Below are 17,544 nucleotides of genomic sequence, written 5' to 3' on the forward strand. Positions count from 1 at the left end.
CATGAGACTTTCACCGACACTTCTGGGAGAAAGGATTTGATTTCAACAGATGTGAAGCAGAGAGGATATAAAATCTAGAGCTGCTGCCATCATCTTGCAATAAATGGAGCCTGAGACTGAAGCCACACACCAAAGATAGCTGAACGATGGTACGAAACCAAGTCTTGATGACATAATTTGGGCCTGATGTCAGCAATGTCTGAAGCCAACTCCGATGGGCTGAATGGTGGCCACAAAGATATATCTACCTTCTATTCCCTGGAACCTGTAAATGATACCTTATATGGCAAAAAATTAATATTACTTTATGAGGCAAAAAAAAAACTGTCATTAAGTTAAGAATCTTGCAAGGAGTTTATCCTGGATTATCCAGGCCCTAAATGTAAGCCCATGCATTCCTATAAGAGAGAGAGAGAGTAAATGCAGACAGAAGAAGAGAAAGCAGACACAAAGAGGCAAAGCTGGTATGAAGATGAAGGTAGAGATTGGAGTGACACAGCCATAATCACTCCAATTGTGGTTCTAGTTGTGGTTCCAAGGAACACCAAGGAATGCCAGGTAGCCATCAGAGGCTAGAAGAGGCAAGGTCTCCCAGTGTGTCTGGAAGGAGTGCAGCCCTGCCAACACCTTAATTTGGGCTTCTGCCCTCCAGAACTATGAGACAATAAACTTCTGTTATTTTAAACCATCAAGGTTGCAGCAATTAGGAAACTAATTCATGAGTCCTATCACTGGACTTTTCATTTACTGAGTCAAAAAAACCCTCCCTTTTTTCCTTAGGCCATTTTACGTTGAGCTTTTTTTGTCACTTGCAGGAGAAAGACTTAAATGACACAGCTGGTCATTAAAATGAATTCCCATAAAAGCCATGAACATGATAATTTTTCTCTATCTCATTACATACATACGAGGAAACTTTTCAAAGAGATGAAATATGACAAGCATCACAAGCACAAAATTTAAGATATCATAATGTGACTCAAACCTAGTTCTTCTGACTCCATAAGTCATGTTTTGTAAGATGTATTTAGCTCATACTTAGCAAGTATAGTAATGACTACACATATGGCTCCACCCTCAAACAATAAGGCAGACAACAGTATCATCACCAGTGTTATTCCCTTACACTCTTTGCTCCCCAACTCATATCGAAATAGCCAAAAATTGAAGTACAGGAGACCATTTGAAGAGCTCTAGTTCTTCCATTCTGTTAGAATCTCTAAGATTCTAGGCTTAAATAAAGCCAAATCCACAGAGCATTTCTTAGTTGGACCATATCACCTTAGGCCCTTTCACGATTTACCTTCACTGTATTGCGTTTTAAGGTCATGTCCTTAACTTTTTTTTTTTTTCACGTCCTTAACTTTTATGAAGAAATATCTATTACTGCTTTTACCACAAAAACATTGTTAGGATCATTATGTACTACCCATTTGAGTATTCCCTACGTAAATCTCATTTGAAGAATTTATTATATAAGTACTAGAAAAACCTTTTTTATTTCCCCTTAAAGGACTGGTATGCTCCAGTCCATTATATTCTGATAATGAGGTTTATGTCACTGATGGTGTTTCCCTTTTTGCTTTGGCTGCCAGAAAGCTCACACAGCTCAAGTCCTATTCCAGCATTTATATTAATCCTTATAGTAAGTATGCATATTCACATGCTTTTTCCTGGATATGGTCTTTTCCCTACATTCCTTTCCCCATCTTCTACTTAGAGTGGAATCCTAAAGAGAGTATGTAATGGCTAATCTTTTGTGTCAACTTAATTGGGCCATGGGGTGCCCAGATATATGGTTAAACATTAAATTTGGGGGTATGTCTAGGAATGTGTTTCTGGATGAGATTAACATTTGAACTGGTAGACTGAATAAATATTGCCCTCTCCAATGTGACTGGGCCTCATCCAATTCATTCAAGGCCTGAATAGAATAAAAGGCTGAGTGAGAAAGAATTCTCTCTCTCTGCCTCACTGGCTTCAAGCTGGGATATCTGCTTGGATCTCCTGGGTCTAGACTGCCCAGCCTCCTTAATCACATACCTACTAAATGTGATTTGATACAATATATGAAATGATATATGTATACGAAATCAAGAGATTTCTTATAAGAAATTGGTATATATATATATCTCCTATTGGTTCTGCAGTGGAAGCGAGGAGTCTTAACCACTAGACCACCAGGAAAGTCCCCCAATTTCCTATTGGTTCTGCTTCTCTGGAGAATGCTGACTTATACAGGGTATAATGGATAAATCATATACGGTAAAAGTGACCTGAAAAAATACCTTATATTGCCCTAACCTGCAGTATATAATAAAGTACATATGCAAAGTTTTACAATATGGTTACTATTTTATTCATATCCTTGAATTCGTGTGTGTGTGTATATATACTTTTATATGCCGTATATTTGTGTGTGTGTGTGCATGTATTACCACATAGTTTAGTGTTTTTTTTTAATTTTTGAATTTTATTGTATTTATTTATTTATTTATTTATATATTTTTGCGGTACGTGGGCCTCTCACTGTTGTGGCCTCTCCCGTTGCAGAGCACAGTCTCCGGACGTGCAGGCTCAGCGGCCATGGCTCATGGGCCTAGCCGCTCCGCGGCATGTGGGATCTTCCCGGACTGGGGCACGAACCCGTGTCCCCTGCATCGGCAGGCGGGCTCTCAACCACTGTGCCATCAGGGAAGCCCTATTGTATTTATTTTTTTATACAGCAGGTTCTTATTAGTCATCAATTTTATACACATCAGGGTATACATGTCAATCCCAATCTCCCAATTCATCCCACCACCCCATGGCTTTCCTCCTTTGGTGTCCATACATTTGTTTTCTACATCTGTGTCTCTATTTCTGCCCTGCAAACCAGTTCATCTGTACCATTTTCCTAGGTTCCACACATATGCGTTAATATACAATATTTGTTTTTCTCTTTCTGACTTACTTCACTCTGTATGACAGTCTCTAGATCCATCCACATCTCAACAAATGACCCAGTTTCGTTCCTTTTTATGGCTGAGTAATATTCCATTTTGTATATGTACCACCTCTTCTTTATCCATTCATCTGTTAATGGGCATTTAGGCTGCTTCCATGACCTGGCTATGGTAAATAGTGCTTCAGTGAACACTGGGGTGCATACCACATAGTTTTGATGTCTGCTGCTAGCCACATCTCTTTAAAGATGATTCCTTCCAGAAGATAAGAATTAATATTTACATAGCACTTTACATTTGACAAAGCTTCCATACCCTCAAACTTTATTTTAATCCTCACATTTTCCATTCTCAAGCAAGGAAAATGAGGCTCAGAAAGTTCAAGGAATTCTCCCAGCCCCCTCGACTAAAAAACATCAGCTCTGGAGTCTGACCCAAAATCTTCTGAAGCCAAAAGATCCTTGGACTGGTTGGAGGAAGTACTGATCCAAGAGAACAGGATGTGATCCTTACCTTTTAAGGGAGCCCCTTGATACCACCTCAAGTATAACAACCCTCAATTCGAGTGTTACGTGTACTTGCATAACTGCCCATAACAGAAAATAATAAGATCTTTGAACCTCTGGTCACCTTCTGGTTCCACAAAGGAGCTCAGCAATGAAGCCAAGGGGCCTTCATTGCTCATCCCTCCAGGGCCACACTAGCCTAAATGGAACTTTCCTGAGAATTAGGAAGGCTCTCAGGGACTTGAGGTGCCCTGTGTCCTGGTCTACTTAGCTGGTGAATAAAAGCAGGGTGACCTCAGGCCCCACGTGCCCCAGCCAGAAGTCTTTGCTAGTGCTAGGCAGCCTTGACATTGAACTTCACCACCCTGAGCCCCTTTCATGCTCTTCCTCCTTCCTTTCATATTCTTTCCCCTTTCTCCTCTCTCATTGTTTCCCTTCCTACTCCCCCATCTACTTTAGGGTGGCCCTTCCAAGGCCACAGCTAGGCGTGACCTCCAGTTGGCTCTCTGACCCTTATCCTACCATGCTCACCCTGGAATTCAGAGCTTTCTTCTGAGGGTGGTAATCCCAGCACAAGCATCTTAGTCTCAAACATTGAGTCCTCCCTTGAGAATGCTGCCAAAATTACAAGCAAAATAAGAATCTTCACCGGCACTCCTAGAAGCTAGCCCCTGGCCTGTACAACCCACCTCCATTCTTGATGCACTGACTGGGAACCACTGCTTTCAGCCAACTGGTCCAAAGATATAATGGCACTTTTAAGTGCCAACAAATATTGGGAAATAAGTCTTAATTGTTAAAATAATTGCTGCCAGGAATCACAGCGCCAGTTCATAAAGCTGGAGCTTTCAGAGCACTTTCTATATAATAGCATGAAACCATCTGTTCTGAAGCAAACCATTTCAATCATCGCTGTGTGTTCAGAGTCAATTAAATAAACCAAGGATCAAGGAGAGGAAATAAGTAGCAGCCAACAAATAATTTTCACAATAGAACTGAAATGAATCAGAGCATTTAATTCAACATTCCTCCTATCCAACTGTGAAAAATTATGCAGCCTCGTGCATTTACCTTAGCCATAATATGAAGAATAAGCTTCTGTGTTTATGGAAGAAGAACTCTCTCCAAGAATTCGGTGTGCATAATTAACAGCCAGTTGACTCTCCCTTTGGCTGCACTGGGGAGTTGGGGGGCAAGAAGGAGTCTTTGTCTCCCCAGCTGGCACAGTCTGGGAGCTCAGCAGAAGAGCTGGGACACTGGGCAGGCTCAGGCTCCTGTGAAACTTGGAGACACTGCTCTCCTACACCCCATCTGGCCACACGCTAGACTTCTTCCCAGGGCCTCCGGCTTCCGCTTAGGTCATGCTCTCCAACACCAGTTGTGGAAAGGGTTTGCGTTCTTGCCAGTTGGGGTTCTCGGCCCTTGTGCAAATTAGGTGTTGTCCCTGAGCAAACTGTGAGATAGTAATGAAGTTACCTTATCACTCAGGGTAGTTTAAGAGGCCTGTCTACCCTGAGGACACACACAGACCCTCAGGGTCTGAAGTCCCACTCAACCAAGAGCGCCTCATAGATTGATGAGCTTTCAGCAGACATGTGAGAGGAGTAATCACCTCATGCCAGCTTTAAACGGTAAGTATAAAGATATATTTCAGGGGGCTTCCCTGGTGGCGCAGTGGTTAAGAATCCGTCTGCCAATGCAGGGGACACAGGTTCAAGCCCTGGTCCAGGAAGATCCCACATGCCACGGAGCAACTAAGCCCGTGCACCACAACTATTGAGCCTGCACTCTAGGGTCTGCGAGCCACAACTACGGAGCCCACGTGCCACAACTACTGAAGCCCGTGCACCCTAGAGCCCGTGCTCCACAGCAAAGGGAAGCCACCACTGTGCGAAGCCCGCGCACCACAACAAAGAGTAGCCCCCGCTCGCCGCAACTAGAGAGAGCCTGCATGGAGCAATGAAGACCCAACACAGCCAAAAATAAGTGAATAAAATAAATTTAAAAAAAAAGATATATTCCAAATGAGCGACACAGGAATACACTCATAAACAAAATAACAGAGGAAATAAAGAGAAAACGACCTCTCTGAGTGGTGAAAAAAATGAGTATAGGAGACACTTGTAAAATCTGGATAGAAGACTGATATGCTTCTATCTGAAAACTTATTTTCTTCAAAACATGTATTTTCACCTTAACCATCATTGTCTTTGAGTAAAAGATAGTTTTCTACTTCTTTATACTTCTTTAAAACTTTTTCAGGTGTTAAATAACGCACATGCAGTATTTTCATAATCAGAAAATATATGCGTACTGTTAAAATGCCACAGTGCAGGTCCCCATGTTTAAAAACAATTGACATATTAGGCATAAAATATAACACCTACAATAGGTAAACAAACAACACGGAGAAACTGAGCATGTGATCATCTTAAAGCATCTCTGAAGAACTTCTAAACACAGCCTAATAGTCCAGAGCTGGACTGGGATGCTATGAGAATTTCCAATATAGAATCCAGAGCCCTGGGGGAGAGGAGGTTGTGTGTGGAACTCTGGACCTCACCACTGCTCCAGGCACTTTCTCTAGCCCACACCTAGGGGTGCTGGGATGGAACAGATCTGGGGAAGGGACTCCCCACTGCTTAATGAGGATGTAAGAATTCCCTAGGGAGGACATTTCTGCCATACGAAGAAAATTAGGTCAAAAATGCAAATTAAAACAATAATAAAATGTCATTTTCACCCATCCCATTAGATTGGCAAAATGTTTAATGTTTGAAAATATCAGGTGTTGGTGAAGGTTTAGGAAATGGGTTTTCTTGGACAGTGCTAGCAGGAGCATAAGTTAATTATAGTCATTTCAGAGAGCAATTTGGATGACACTATTAATTCCTTAACTGCACACACATAAACACACACACAACTCAACCATGTCAAGTGCAGAGTTGATTATTGTAAGAATGATGCAAACAACAGTTTCCAGTCAGTCTGTTATATCACAAAAGCACAAAAATAAAGATCATGAAAATTGTATCATACGAAACTGACAATCTGCTGAAATGAGAGGATGCCAAGTGATCATCGTTAAGAGGTTTTTAGCTGACCGCCTTTTGAGAACAGGAGTTAGATGAAGGATGGAAGCCAATCAACCAATTTCATTATATTCAGATTCACAACATTATAGTATCTACCCTAGAGCAACACTCACATAGGAGTACAAGATTGCTCATTGGAACACTGTTTGCAATAGAATGGAAACCACCTAAAAGTCCATCAGTAGGGGATTATTTAAATTACCAAGGCTTCATACTATGAAGCAGTAAAGAAACAAGGCAATGCCTGAAACTAACACAATATTGAAGTATAAATTAATTATACTTCAATAAAAGAAAGAGGTAAATACATATGCCAGACATAGGTTATCTCCAATATATGTTATTGAATAAAAAATTTTAAAACAAGCCACAAGATGATAAGTACAACTGATGCCACACATGTAAAAATAAAATACATAAATATTCGTGGCTAAATATGCATAAGTTAATTTTTAATTTAATTTTAGAAAAATATAATTTAAAATTATATATATAAGATTTAAAATATAAAATTAATTTTTATAATTAAAAATTAAGAAAAATAACTCAATTTAAATATAATTTTTATATACAATTAATTTTTATCAGTTTTAGAAAAATATATATTAAAATGATAGTATTAGTTACATCTGGGATAGGAAATAGGACAAAAGGCATCAAAAGAGAGTTTAACTTGATCCGTAATGTTCAACTTTTTAAATTTACAATAAAAATGTATTCATGTATTTCTTGTGTAATTAATAGGAACAAATTTTAAAATGTGGTTATCTTTTATTTGGTCTGTATTTTTTTATATCTTTATTGGAGTATAATTGCTTTACAATGTTGTGTTAGTTTCTGCTGTACAACAAAGTGAATCAGATATATATATATATATATATCCCCATATCCCCTCCCTCTTGAGCCTCCCTATCCCACCCTCCCTATCCCACCCCTCTAGGTCGTCACAAATCACCAAGCTGATCTCCCTGTGCTATGCAGCTGCTTCCCACTAGACATCCAGTTTACATTTGGTAGTGTATATATGTCAATGATACTCTCTCACTCCACCCAGCTTCCCCTCCCCACCCTGTGTCCTCAAGTCCATTCTCTACGTCTGCATCTTTATTCCTGCCCTGCCACTAGGTTCATCAGTACCGTTTTTTTAGATTCCATATATGTGCATTAGCATACGGTATTTGTTTTTCTCTTTCTGACTTACTTCACTCTGTATGACAGACTCTAGGTCCATCCACCTCATTACAAATAACTCAATTTCGTTCCTTTTAATGGCTGAGTAATATTCCATTGTATATATGTGCCACATCTTCTTTATCCATTCATCTATCAGTGGACACTTAGGTTGCTTACATGTCCTGGCTATTGTAAATAGAGCTGCAATGAACATTGTGGTACATGACTCTTTGAATTATGGTTTTCTCAGGGTATATGCCCAGTAGTGGGACTGCTGGGTCGTATGGTAGTTCTATTTTTAGTTTTTTAAGGAATCTCCATACTGTTCTCCATAGTGGCTGTATCAATTTACATTCCCACCAACAGTGCAGGAGGGATCCCTAGGAACAAAAAGCAAGAAGCTCTTACAGAGACAGGCATACACCCATGTACACACTGTACACACCACAGAAACTCCATGTATTTAAGAGTTTACTTCTTTGGCGCTTTCCCTGAGGACTCTGGAAAAAGCCACATTTAGCAGAGTTTCTACTCCTGCTCAGCTGTATTTTCATTCCTTTTTAAATTTCCTGTGTTTATTTAGTAAAGAAAGCTTCATACCTCAAGAAGGAGAAGACATGGGGAAGAGGAAGAGAGGGAGGAGAGAGGAAGATGATGAGGAGGAGAGGGAAGGTAAGATGGGAAAACTAGGGAAAACCACACTTGCCCCTGTGCCCTGTGGGGAGGAAAGAGCTCCTGCCTTAGAATCCTGGCCCTCCCACTTAACAGCTGTGTCAACTTGAGTACGTGTCTTCTTTACTGGATCCTCCATTTTCTCTTCCGCAAAGCAGAGCGTTAGTAAGAAAGCCTAGGTAAGTTGTCTGGCTTGGGGTCTGGTACATAGTAGGCAATACAGAAACATGCTTCTGATCAGGGCTCTAGGGCAAGAGAGCCTGAGGGCAAGGTGTTGGCTGGTTCTTCCACGTTGGAATATGATTAATTCCATCTGATGGAGGCTGACCAAGTCCTCCCACCTGTTATCTGACAAAGATAAGGGAAGGAGATTTCATCAGTGAACCTGAACCTCAGATCTGCAGAAACCCACAGACATGAGATTCATCAGTTCTGTGTTTGTTGTTATCACTAGACTACATTTGCAGCACTTGATAATTTGCACAGCACTTTCCTCTCCATTACCTAATGTGATTCTCACAACAACTTGGTTAGGTTATTGGGACAGATATTATTTGCATTTCCAGAGGAGGAAATTGAGGCTCCGAGACCTGAGGGACTTGCCAGACTCAGGAGTGGAGCTGGGATTCACACTCACTTTCTTGTGCTTACAAAGCCTGTACTATTGATACTGCCGCTGCACCTCTGCACCTTACCCTCGGCCGTTCAATAATGCAAGGCTGGGGGGGGGGGGTAGAGGCTAAGGGAAACCTTTTCTGGATTGTCTCCCACCACCAGTTCATCACACGTCACTATCTACTTCAGAGCTGCTCCACAGAAAGGACAGCAGATCCCAGCTTCTTTGTGGGAAAATTCTCTCAGTTCAACCTTGTATACAATTCTAATCACCATGCTTGAATCTCCCTTATCCATTTTAAGATATCATTCACGTCTGGCCATTGTCTGCCTTTCTCCTTGATAAAGTTTTCCTTCTTTCTCCAACTCTCCACTCCTTTCGCAAACACATGACACGGGGAAACTTTTATACTCCATATTTGTTTGGGCACCTTCTGAGTCCTTGGAGGATATTCTGAGATCATCCGTTCTATCCGTGAATCGTTTTTTCCAAGATCCCCTTCTAGTGTCAGAAGCAGATTGTCTCTGAATCTTCAGGGGATTGAAACAGATTTTTCTTCTCCCTATGTGTGAAGTGAACTGTGACCATTTAGCTTAGGTGACTTTGTTCCTGACCAGCAACAAAAGAGGGTATTTAAGGAGGAAAATCATTTGAGCCTGTTTTCAAGAATCCAGTGTAATGTTTCAAGATTTGTATGTTCTTAGATGCAGTCATACACACGAAGGAGGAGAAGGAAGAAGAAAGAGAAGAAAGAAAAGAAAAAGAACAAAAAGAAAATAATTCCTTTTATAACAGGAAATGCTGACATTTTTAAAACAATGTATTTTTTCCACCTGTGAACTTTAAGCACTGCATCCAAATCAGAACCTATAAAAGTCCGCACAAAGTAATGTTTCTGTAGTATCTCTTTGCTTCAATAATATGCTAAAGTAGTTATAAATCCTTTGTCTGAAAGATGGGAAGGAAAGACCAATTTTTCATCCAGGCAACTTGGATAAGATAGGGAGCCAAATACCATAATGTCTTCATAAGCCCTTCAACAAGATGACTTAAGAGAGTGATTTTCATTGCCAAGGCAAAGTAAAGAACTAAAGCAGTTTGCTGCATAAATTAGATGAACTTGGCCCAATTTCATAAAAAGTTGAGAATTTGGGGAACTGGGGGGAGTAGCCTCACTTTTCTGCTCCATTTGTTAGCAGATATCAAGTTCCTCTAAAAAGTAAAGTAAGCAGGTATGGATGTAGCTTGCCAATATTTCTATCTCATCATTCTATAAAATTAACATTGTTGAGTGTTAACTAGACTATATGCTATACATGCTATATGCTATATATGCTAGAGACTTTGCATATACCATCTCACTTAATTCTCATGACACATTCTCAGAAAAAAAAAAATACATCAACCCAGATTTGCAGTTGGGGAAACTGATGTTCCAAGAGAGCTTCACTAAGCTGCCCAAGACAACAGAGCCAGAGGGTGGCAAAGAAAGGATCTGAACTCATTTCTGATCTCTCTCTCTCTCTCTCTCTCTCACACACACACATGAGCGCGCGCACACATGCCATTTTGTATTATATGCATCAAAAAGAAAGCACAGGACTTCCCTGGTGGCGCAGTGGTTGAGAGTCCTCCTGCCGATGCAGGGGACACGGGTTCGTGCCCCGGTCCGGGAAGATCCCACATGCCGCGGAGCGGCTAGGCCCGTGAGCCATGGCCGCTGAGCCTGCGCGTCCGGAGCCTGTGCTCCGCAACAGGAGAGGCCACAACAGTGAGAGGCCCGCGTACCGCAAAAAAAAAGAAAAGAAAGAAAGCACATAACTGTTGGGAACTCTATGTATGAAACAACATAATGAGTATATTTTTACAATGGTTAAGTGGGAGGAGTTTATATTTGTGACACGAGTTGTCATGAAATCATGTAATGAATTCAACCTATATATACGTGAAAGAGACTCCCCATTTCATTCTGTCTTATAGAAAACAGAGTTTAGGTGACTTCGTATAGAGAGTCACAAGTCAAATGAGAACTAAGACCAAAGATACCTGAGCTTTTGGCTCTCTGACCTTGTTTTAAACATGTATGGCTTATCATTATAAAACACAAGCTCATTATAAAAGACAATCTCACAGATATTATAGATTTGGATATTGTAGACTGCACTTTTTATTGACTGATCAGCAAACTCAGCTTAAGACAGAGGAAGAGAGCCTCCCCAATAAGTATGGTAGGCAAGGGAATGAATTTGAGGGTCCGACAGACCGGATATGAGTTCACACTCTGTCTCTTCTTAATGGTCATGTGCTCAGGACAGATTATTTAATCTCTAGAGCATCCATTTCCTCACTTGAAATGTGGGGGTGATAAAAATATCTACCTCATTGGTTTACTGTGAGGATGGGACACATTTACACTACTTGTTCCTGATATACCTGACATTTTAGTTATCATTAGAGCCACAAGCAGACAAAAGAAATAATACCAAGCTTTTAAAAAACTTGGGCATTGGACATACCTTCTTAAAACTAAGTCTGAGTGTTAAAATTATTCTTCTAGAAAATGTAATCTCTAAGTATTTAGTATGGAGTATAGGCAAATTTGCCTGGAGTATAGGCAAAATTATAGAGTTGAAATAGAGATGTTTATATTCATCATTTCCCTTCCAGAAAATTAAACACCTAAATCACCGTACAGAGTACCAGTCATCCTGTATTAGGTAAAACTGAAGGAAGAGAAATATTTTCCTCCTCTTCATAAAACAACCATGTCACAAAGTTATTATTTAAATCTTTTGTATACTAGTCAGCAATTTTCCTGTTTCTCCGTTTGCTCTGTTAAATAGCTGGTCACCACCCTGTGTCTAAAAATATTATATAATCAGGGATCAACCTTATATAGCACCTTCCCCCAAGAATGGATCACATTCCTAAAAATGACTTTAAGCATTCCTTCTATAATTTACTTCGGCATAATTAATGATAATTTATTGCACTTTATTGGACAAAGTTATTGGACAAAGTTACAGAGAATATAATATACTAACCATTAGTACAGCCTGTAAATATATATTATAGGATGAATGAACGAAGAGAAGGGACTAGATGAGTAAATAAGTAAATATATTAAGTGACCGTTTGTAGAGCTCTCAACCAAGTGGAAAAAAATAATTTTTTCCCCAGGGATGAAACAAAGAACGTTAGCGCCACCTGGAGGCAAGAGTCAATTTGAAATGTAAGGAACATAACTTTATCAGCACTTAAACTGGCAGCAGAGATGGTCTAGCCTTGCATGGTCCTAAACGGTAGCACATGTGTGGCTATTGAGCAGCTGAACTGTGGCTAGTCCAAATTGAGATGTGCCATAAGTGTAAAATACATACCTGATATCAAAGACAATATGGAAAAAATAATGCAAAATATCTCGTTCATAATTTTTATATTGATGACATGTTAAAATATTTTTTATTATATGAGATTAAATCAAATGTTATTAAAACTAATTTCACCTATTTATTTTTACCTTTCTAATGTGGCTTCTAGACGTTTAAAATTACATACATAGCTCACTTTATCTTTGTATTGGACGATGCTGCTCTCACTCTTCCCACTCAGTATGTGGGCCATGGGGCCAGCAGCAGGGGTGTTCATTACCTGAGAAATTGTTAGAAATGCAGAAATCTCAGGCCCCATTCCAATGTACTGAATAGGAATCTGCATTTTAGCAAAATCCCCAGGTGACAATCATATTAACTTTGAGACTTGCTGCTGTAATCCAACTGGGCAAACTGAGACCCAGGGTGGCTTGTTCATGGTTACCTAGCTGGTTACCTAAAGCCTGATTCTCCAGCGGTATTAAAACTGCCAAATACCGCACCCCACACTGCATCATCCTGAAGACCCTTCCATCTTGTAAAAATAAAACAGACTGCTGGACAAAACATATTATTGCAAATATATAAAAAACAGATGGTGATCTCAGGAATACTCTAGGGTATTCTTCAGTCCTTGAGCAAGTCAGTCACTGTAAGTCACTACATAAGATTGTAGAAAACCTGTGTTTTCTTAACTATTCCTACAAATAACATCCATGACCATGAAAAAGGGTCAGAGTTTAAAATCAATAATGTGCATTCCAGTCACTGAGTCAGTTTTGTAACCCACCTCCTTGCAGGAGGGTCTTATTCATTCTTTGAATGTCCAGCTCCTCACAATATGTTTAGCTCATAGCTTTGAATAAATGTGTTGAATGAACACATTCATTTCTGTTGCTTAGGTTCTATACCTCAGGAAATGTTCCTTTCTTTACATTGTCTAACAACAATGTAAAGAAATTTAGGAAAACACTTAAGTAGGAACCGTAGCTAAAATCAGTCGTGCTTTTATGCCAAAATCCCTTTGTAATTAAGCACATTGTTAAGAAAAAATTCAAATAGATACTAACTTTGGTCATGAAAATGTAATTCATCGTATAGAAAGAGGAGGCTCCAGGTAAAACAAGATAATATTGGTAAGGAATTCCAAGGAGCAGAAGTTGTTAAAATATTTTCACTCATTTTTGTAAAGATTTTTGTAAGACAGATTAATCAAACCTAATCAATTTCCAGTGTACCGTGTGTATGACCAAAATGTTTTCTCTCATAAGAAATTACTTTTTTTGTATGCCAACTGGAAACTGTAGATTTAACTTAGGAAATGAACTTCGGTGCTATACAAATTGACTATACTAACTAGAATAGGAAGCACATTAATGAAATGATTTTTTTAATGATGTAAGTCATATAGGAAGGAAAGTTTAACTCCCACTCTCTTCCTTTCAATTGTCCCATTTCCTCATGTTTTATCCATTACTCATGTCAGGTTTTGTTATTAACCTAAATAAAATAATAGGACATCAATCTTGCCTGTTATATATAATAATGAACAGATGACTGTTGCATATAATTATTGGAATGGTAATAACAATAAAAATAATAGGCAATTTGCAGCAACATGGATGGACCTAGAGATTATCATACTAAATGAAGTCAGACAGAGAAAGACAAATACCATATGATATCACTTATATGTGGAATCTAAAGAAATGATACAAATGAACTTATTTACAAAACATAAACAGACTCACAGACATAGAAAACAAACTTATGGTTACCAGAGGGGAAAGTGGGGGAGGGATAAATTAGGAGCTTGGGAATAACAGATACACACTTCTTTATATAAAATAAACAACAAGGTCCTACTGTATATAGAACAGTATATACACACAGAGAGCTATATTCAATATCTTGTAATAACCTACAATGGAAAAGAATCTGAAAAATAATATATATATAATAATAGGCAAAAATAGTATATAAACCATTCGATTACATATCATTAATATCCAAAAAATGTATATATCATTTATTTGGCACTGAGATGTGTACTGCCTTACCACATTTCTTTTATTGAAGTCTTGAACAGATATAGAATGATTCATTCATTCAACAATATACACAGGGAATAAAATAATCACTGCCCTCCTGGAGCATTTGTTCTCAAACACACAAGTAATGAAATACATGGTACATCATACTGTAATGAGTGATGCGGGGAACATTAAGGGTGGTCTCTCTTAATTTTGGGTGGGAACCTGTAAGAAGCGAGGGAGGAGGTCATGCAGATATCTGGGGGAGAGCTGCCTGATCAAATGGAACAAAGTACAAAGGCCATAAGGCAGGAGCACGCTTAGTGGATTGAGGAGCAACGTGGAGGCCAAGGTGAGGGGAGAGGAGTGGACATGAGCAGGAGTAGGAGGAGATGAAGTCAGAGAGGGAGCAAGGGCCAGATCAGGTAGGACACTGTACACCATTGTAAGCACTCTGGACATTCCTCTAAGTATGAGGAAAAACAACTAGAGGGTTTATCATGACATGACATGATCTGACTTAAACCTTTAGAAGGACTCACTCTAGCTGCTGTGTTGGAAATAGATCTTAGGGGTCAAGGCAGAAGTGGGAATTAGAAGACTATAATAATAATCCAGGCAAGAAATGATGATGACGTGTTCCAGGATGATAGTGAAATGGTATAGAATTCTAGACATATTTTGAAGGTAAAACTAGCAGGATTTTCAGGTGGATTAGACGTGGTGCATGAAAAGACAAGATAAGACCTCAAGTTTTCTGACCAATGGAGATACCAGTTCCTGGGAAAACTGAGAAGTGAGCAAATTTGGTTGGGGAGAGGCAGAGGGAGGGAAATCAGAGAATGATTTTAGAGATGAATTTAAGGTGACTTTTAAATATTCATTTTTAAAAATTTGACAGACTAGAACAGAATTCAAGGGAAAGGCTGAGGCTGGAGTCCTTGGCATTAGTTCAGTCCCGAGATATGGGATCAACAAAGAAGAGAGTGGAACTGAAGCCAACAAGAATTTCAGAACTGAGCTTTGGAATATCCAATACTGAAAGGGGCTGACTGCTGCTTAACTGTTAAGATGTTTAGTGTTGTCATTCCCCCAAACAAAATGCTAGCTCCCTGAGGCTGCAGCCCAGTCTTTACATTTTTCATTATGCACTTTGCCTGTGATGGGTGATCAATAAATACCTGGTGAATGAATGAATAAATGAATGTACCATGCAATGTTTAGAGGGGTTGCCAAGACAAAGGAAGAAAAAGTACAGGAGGACCATATCTGGCATATTTCTCCAGTCCCCATCACTCACTCCTCCCCATGGGGGAAAGAATGACTTACCTACTTGATGAATCTGGGAAAGGAAATTGAGACTGGGAGGCTCAGCAGTTTCTGGGCTCTTACTTTTCCAGGGAGAGTTCTCAAGTTGTAAGATTACCATTTGGGGGCTAGGAGAAGGAGAGGAGAATGATAAATTATCCCCTCTTCAAATCTCAGTGTAGTGCTGTACGGTCTTTTGTGATTGGTTTCTTTCACTTAGCATACATACTTTTTTCAAGGCCCATCCATACTGCAGCATGTATCAGTCTTTCATTCCTTCTTATGGCCAAACATTACCCCATTGTAAGGATGTACTGAATTTTGTTTATCCATTCATCAGCTGATAGACATGTGGATAGTTTCCACCTTTGGCAATTATGAATAATGCTGCTATGAACACTCGTGTACAAGTTTTTGTGTAGATACATATTTTCAATTCTTTTGGGCATATTCCTAGGAGTAAAATTGCTAGATCAAAGAGTACCTCTATGTTTAACTTTTTGAGGAGCTTCCAGAGTGTTTTTCAAGCTAGATGCTCACTTGTACATTCCCACCAGTAGTGTATGAGGGTTCTGCTCTCTCCCCAACACTTGTTACTTGATCACAGTGGTCCCACTGGGTATGAAGTGGTATCTCATTGAGGTTTGGATTTGCATTTCCCTGATGGATCACAATGTTGAGCATCTCTTGATGTGCTTATTGGCCATTTGTATATTCTTCTTTATTCTTTCCTCACCACACAGACTAGTTTGGACTCTATTTCTATTGTACTGGTTAACCTTACTTTTTTTTTTCTTTTTGAGCCTTTAAGTCAAATATAACAGCTCTTCTCCTTCTCCCAAACACAAAGACCTTAAAAAAACTTACCACTTCATCCCATTTTCACTGTTATATAGTATCTTACTCCAACTTTATTACTTATACCTTACAAATTTGTCATTATTATTATTTTATGAAGTCGGTGCTTACTTGGTAATCTAACTAAACACTCAAATTTGCTAATTACATTGTTTACCATTGTTTACTGCATCTCACTCTTTCCTTCTGGGTTCAATTTCCTTCTTCCTAAAGGACATGCTCAAGTACTTTTTTCAAAAAGACCCTATGAGTATTAAATTATATTTCTTCAGTTTTTTTATATGCTTATTTTTGGATAATAGTTTATTTTGTATAGTTTCTAATTGACAGCTACTTTCCTTTAATATTTTAAAATACGATTCCATTGATTTCTAGATTCTATAATTGCTGTTGTTGTGTAGTTATTACTCCTCTAGATAAATGTCTTCCTTCTGTCTACGGAAATAATCAATAAACCAATCTATAACAGGAGTAGAAAAGAATTTTATTTGAGCCAAACTGAGAACTATAGCCCAGGAGACACAGATTCAAGAAGCACGTGAATTATGTTCCACTGGACTACCAAACGGAGGAGGCTTATACAGGCAAAACCCACAAAATTATGTAATGCGTTGGTCAAGAATTATAACTGTAGCTGGCAAAAAATAAGGGTGCTTGTTAAGTAAGGATTGATTGGGTACAAAATGGTTGCATAGTTACAAGTGGAGACCTTGAGACCATAAGGGTGCAGCTGGCAGCTGCTAGCAGATATTGTTTTGAGAATAGTTGGGGGTGTCCTTGAGTCTGATACAATTCAGAAAATTCAGGTTCTTGGTGACACAGAACATGTCTGAAACCACATCCACAATGGCCACCCAGCTCCATCCTGAATGCCTGAACCACAGTTACTCCATTTTGATTTTTTTAATGCATTCTTTTCTTTAATGGTTAAAGCAGATGAGCAATGCATACCTGACAAGCCACAAAA

General features: G+C 39.1%; 1 long non-coding RNA gene across 3 annotated transcripts in view; it reads right to left on the reverse strand.

Moving 5' to 3' along the window:
- The window catches only part of LOC137223171 (uncharacterized), a 133,444-nt gene that overhangs the window by 98,296 nt on the left and 17,604 nt on the right, over nucleotides 1-17,544 (reverse strand). For all 3 annotated transcript variants that reach the window (XR_010942744.1, XR_010942746.1, XR_010942745.1), the window contains exon 2: nucleotides 15,741-15,847. This is a non-coding gene — a long non-coding RNA (uncharacterized lncRNA). The remainder of the gene's footprint in view (nucleotides 1-15,740; nucleotides 15,848-17,544) is intronic.

The sequence above is a fragment of the Pseudorca crassidens genome, chromosome 4 (genome assembly GCF_039906515.1).
Source record: "Pseudorca crassidens isolate mPseCra1 chromosome 4, mPseCra1.hap1, whole genome shotgun sequence".
Taxonomy (NCBI): domain Eukaryota; kingdom Metazoa; phylum Chordata; class Mammalia; order Artiodactyla; family Delphinidae; genus Pseudorca; species Pseudorca crassidens.